The sequence below is a fragment of the Ochotona curzoniae genome, unplaced genomic scaffold (assembly GCF_017591425.1).
Source record: "Ochotona curzoniae isolate NIBS_2020 unplaced genomic scaffold, NIBS_Ocur_1.0 contig_4792, whole genome shotgun sequence".
NCBI classification, from domain to species: Eukaryota; Metazoa; Chordata; class Mammalia; order Lagomorpha; family Ochotonidae; genus Ochotona; species Ochotona curzoniae.
Genome location: NW_024466389.1, coordinates 4,983,946 through 4,988,954, shown reverse-complemented (window position 1 = coordinate 4,988,954; position 5,009 = coordinate 4,983,946). Strand labels below are relative to the sequence as shown.

At 49.9% G+C, this 5,009-nt stretch overlaps 1 non-coding gene across 1 annotated transcript; it reads left to right on the top strand.

The window, feature by feature from the left end:
* Nucleotides 1–513: 513 nt before the first annotated feature.
* LOC121161574 lies at nt 514–670 on the top strand. The gene has a single exon (XR_005884688.1). It is a non-coding gene; the product is annotated as a U1 spliceosomal RNA (small nuclear RNA).
* The last annotated feature ends 4,339 nt before the right edge of the window (nt 671–5,009 follow it).

Here is a 5,009-nt window from a genome sequence, read left to right as displayed (position 1 = left end):
GGATGGCCCAAAGCCTTGGGACCCTGCACCCGCGTGGGAGACCTGGAGGAAATTCCTGGCTCCTGGCTTTGGGTCAGCATAGCACGAGGCATTGCAGTCACTTGGGGAATGAATCATTGGATGAAAGATTTTCCTCCTCTCTCTACATCTGACTTCGTAAAAAATAAATAAATAAATAAATAAATAAATCTTTAGAAAAAGTTTATTAAAATTTCTACTAAGGGGTCCAGTGTGGTAGCCTAGCAGCTAAAGTCCTTTCCTTGAATGTGCCAGCATCCCATATGGGCGCCGGTTCTAATCCAGGCAGCCCCACTTTCCATCCAGCTCCTGCTTCTTGGAACCCTGCACCTGTGTGGGAGACCTGGAGGAGGCCCCTGGCTCCTGGCTTCGGATCAGTGCAACTCCAGCTGTTACGGCCGCTGGAGGAGTGAATCAATGGGCAGACAATCTTCCTTTGTGTCTCTCCTTTCTGTATATCTGACTTTTCAATAAAAATAAATCTTAAAAAAAATTCTACTTAGCTGGTATGGGAGTACCATGATCCCGAAGGTGGTTTTCCAGGGCGAGGCTCACACATGGCACTCCGGGTGTGCTGACCCCTGCGGTTTCCCCAAATATGGGAAACTCAAATGCATAATTTGTGGTAGTCGGGGACTGCGTTCACGCTAAAAAAAAAATTATTAAAATTTATATAGGGTAGAATCTCCCATTATCTCACTTTTAAGTAAGACTTCAAAGTTGTTTTTTTATCATTAATGCAGGTTTAGCTATGTCACTACAGAGGCTGTTTTACAGTGATTAAATTGGTTTAAATAAAGTTAATATTTGGAAAAATTATACCTGTGACTGTCAGTTAGCTGGTCCTCCTCTTTAATAAAGTACATTTCTAATTCAGGTGGTTGTGTTAACTGTTCTCTTTTTCTTTCCTTTGAAAAAGAGAGGTGGTAGGCTGGCTCACTCCCCAGAGGTAGGAGGTAGCTGGGGCGGAGCCTGGGGGAGGGGCCAGGGGAGGGGCCAGGGGAGGGGCCAGGGGAGGAGCCTGGGGGAGGAGCCTGGAGACTGGGTCTCCCACCCCCTGGGCAGAGAGCCAGGCCCTGGAGCCACTCTCTGCTGCCTCCCAGGATAGGCCTCAGCAGGAAGCTGGTATCTGGACAGAGAGGATGCTGCTAACCTAAACAGCACCTGGTCAGTTACACCAAACACAGCCCTGGAATACTCCATTCCTCTCCCAGAGCTGCCACTGTGGCTTAGCCGAGTTTCAGCCCACTTTGTCAAGAAGCCTCCCTCACACTCATGTACAAATTTTGTAAATAGTTATTTAATGTTTAAATTGCTTTGAAGCTGCAGTAGAAAGACCTGTTAAAAACAAAAGTATTTGAATCTGGCTTTGTGGTGCAGTGTGTTAAACGGCTGCTTGCAATGCCAGCATCTCACAAGGAAATACCAGTTTAAGGGCAGCTACTCTGCTTGCCATCTAGTGTCCTGCTGATGTCCCTGGAAAGTAGCAGAAGATGGCACAAGAAGCTGGGCCCTGGCACCTCACATAGGAGGTCCAGAGAGAGCGCCAGGCTGCTGGCTTTGGTTGGACTCAAGTGTGACCTTTGACCTTTGTGGGTATTTGGACATGAGCCAGTGGATGGAAGATCTGTTACTCTGCCTTTCAAATAAATTTTAAATAAACATCAAAAAGATAATAATGAGTATCTTAACATATACACTTTAAGAACACTAAGTGAAAATGGAGACATTGACCTAGCTTGACTGTAGGACATGCCTGTGTTTCCGGTCTAAGCATTGGAAGTGTTGGGAAATGAAGATCAGAAAATAAAATAGCTGGGAGTGCCTGACTCGGGATTAAGCCAGTAATTCTGTCGCTCCCATCTTTTCCTTTCTTGGAAGGGAAGTAAATTGCTTTTCTGGTATATTGCCTTTTAATGATGTAAGTTGGGCTAAAGAGATTGTATAATCGCCTGAGACATCGCAGTGACAAAATGTTCCACTGAGTTTGTGGGAATTGGTATGTTAACACTGCAAGTCTGTCTCAGCAGGGTGGCATTAGCTGCAGAAACAGGAAGCAAATTAAAACCAGTCCCTTTATCTTCTCCAGACCCTGCAGCCCCTGTAGCACGCTGCTGCGCAGGAAGGAAATTAGATGGAAATTACATTCTCAGTTATTTTTTAAAGTCCTAAACGTCACCTGTATGTCAGCTCGCAGTCTCCTCGCCTTCCTCTGTGAGCCTGTCTTCTCATTCCTAAGGAAGCTTTTCTGCTTGTTAGGGAAATCTGCAGCCCTCTCTCCTCTGTCCCTACCTAGCCACCAATTAGCAAGATGAGCAGAAAGGCTCCCATGCTGAGCCCATGCCAGGGGCAGGGCTGACACTGCTTCATGAACGGAGCTTTGTAAGCCCCTTTTTATCTCCCTGGAGAGGCCAGCAATAGGTTTGCTCTACCCCCTGGAGTCCATAGCTATTTCAGGCTAACTACTCATTAAAGTCAATTTAAGATATTGCTAAAGCCCTTGGATTCCTTAAGTGAATTGCCTCCACTTGAATTCAGCTAAAAAATGGTTCAGGTTCACTCCCAGAGGGCTGACCCAAGTTCTGGGCACTCCTGGGCCCCCAGCCGCAGCACAAACGCTGCTGTCCCCAGCAAGACCAGCGACTTGTTAAAGGTCTAGGAAAGCTGCTGTGAGAGCACACCCCACTGCAAGAAAAGGAGCAAGGAGGGAGCCTCTAAGAATAAGGGGGAAGGATGGGGTTGTCTTTCCCTTCAGCAAGAACTTGTATCTGAAGATGAATGAGCATGCACCCTGGCACAGGTGTGCCTCTCTTCCGGTGGAACCCACTGCAGCACTGGCAGCCTCGGAGTAACCAAGGACAACACCGTGGACATTCCTGGGGAAGGCGGAGCCGGCCCTGCATCCTTCTCATGTTGATACAGAAGGGGTGTGCAGAGGCCAGTGATTTATTAAAAACAACAACAACTACAAAACTTGCAGTTGTATTTTTTTATTTGCTTTTTAATATTGTTTACATAGTTGAGAGATACATGCCCATGTGGACCTCTGATGGGGGTGGAGGGTCTCGGGTAGAGGGAGAGTGGGTGGGACATATGTTTCAGGCTGGTTTTTTTCCCCTCCTGTTTCCACGAGGAAGAGGGGCAGGGTGCCGCCCCTTGCTGTCACAATACATCAACATCTGGGACTGAGGGGATGGTCATTTGTGGACGCGTTAAAGACCCTACTGTGGGGAAGAGTGTTCTGAGGGTGTTAGTTGAATGGTTTTGATAGTTCTGAATTGTTGCTTTCGATGCTCCAGGGTTGAGAAAATCTTCCCAAGGCCTACTAGATGACAGTGTTCACTTTAATGCATCAGGAACATATGGCAAAGCTTGACCAGGAGAACTGAACAACCTGTTCTGTTTCCCATCCTCTGATGAGGCAGTCAGCGTCCCCCGCTGGCCTACATGAGCTGCCGTCATGCCCCCCGTGAGCACCTGGGCATGTTGTCCACCGCACAGGCATCAGCAAACTGAGGAGGCCCAGCCTTGATGCATGCACTCCAAGACTGGACCACATACCCTGTGATTTTCCCTGTGGCCAGGGTCTGAGTCCAGCAGTCTAGCTTGGGAGTCTCCCAAGAAGCCTTACCTAGAGCGACCTCAGATTGACTTTTTGTGTGTGCCAGCCAGTGCAGGGTCAGGTTTGGTCTGTCACCTGTACCAACCAATGCAAACGCCAGTGGATGCACCTGCCTGATCAGTTCCACCCTAGCCCTACATTTCATGCAAACCAACAGGTATTGAAGCCCAGCCCAGCCAACTCACCACAGACTTGGTCCTCGTGCATACCAGTGGGTACTGTGGCCTAGTTGGGACAACTCCCAATAATACCATCAGGCCTACCCCCAGCCCTGGTTTTTGTGCATGCCAGACTTTGCTGCAGCCTAGCCCACTACAGCCTGAATCCCATCCAGCTTTCAAGCACATTCATGAGTGCTGTGGCTTACCTCAGCCCATTGCATCCCCAGACCTTCTCACGTCTGCCAACAGGTGCTGCCGCCTTATCCAACCTGGCCTGGTTCTTTTGCTCACCTGTGATAAGTATGGCCTAGCAGGGGAGTGCCAACAGTTCCCCTCCCAGGCATATTCCCAGTCCTGGACTTGGTACCTGCTGGGAGAACTGTGGTCTAGCCTCACATGATTCTTACTCAGTCCTGGTACTTGCCAGTTGGTGCTGTGGCCTAGCCCAGCCAACTGCACCTGTTCTGGCTCTTGTGTCAGTGGGTACAGCAACCTAGCTCAGCCTGGCCCAGCCCCAGACTATCCTGCTCCCAATCCCAGCTCTCAGGCTCACCAATGGAACCATCAGCCCAGCAAGAGTCCCCCAAATTCCCCTACCAGGCCCATTCACATCCCTGGGTCCTGTGTGTGCCACCATTTGCTGTGGCCTAGCCTGATATGGCCTGCCCCCGTCTCAGTATACACCAGCAGGTGCTACAGCCTACTCAGCCCAGTCTGCCCCTAGTCCCAGCTCTCGAAAGTGGGTACAGCAGTCTAGCCCAGCCTGGCCCACTCAAGCACCAGCACTAATGTGAACTGATAGGTGTTATGGTCCAACCCAGTCTGGCTTGCACCATGTCCTGGCTCTCATTCATGCCAACATATGCTATGAACTGACCCTGCCTGCCCCAAGATTTGGCTCACATGTATACCAATGGGTGCCACTAACTAGACTGACATGGCTGGCCCCCAGTCCTGGCACTCACCAGTGGGTACTACAGCCTAACTCAGCTAGCCTGCAACCCTTCCCAGCTTTCACCAATGGGCCCATCCCCAGACCCAGCTCTCATGTACCTCAGCAGGTGCCACAGCCTAACCTAGCCCATTCCACACCCATTCTGGCTCTTTCAAATCACGAGCAGGTGCTAGAGTCTCACCCAGTCTGGCCTCCCCCTCAATCCAGCCCACATGCATGCCAATAGGTGTTGCAATGCCGGAGTCCAGCTCCA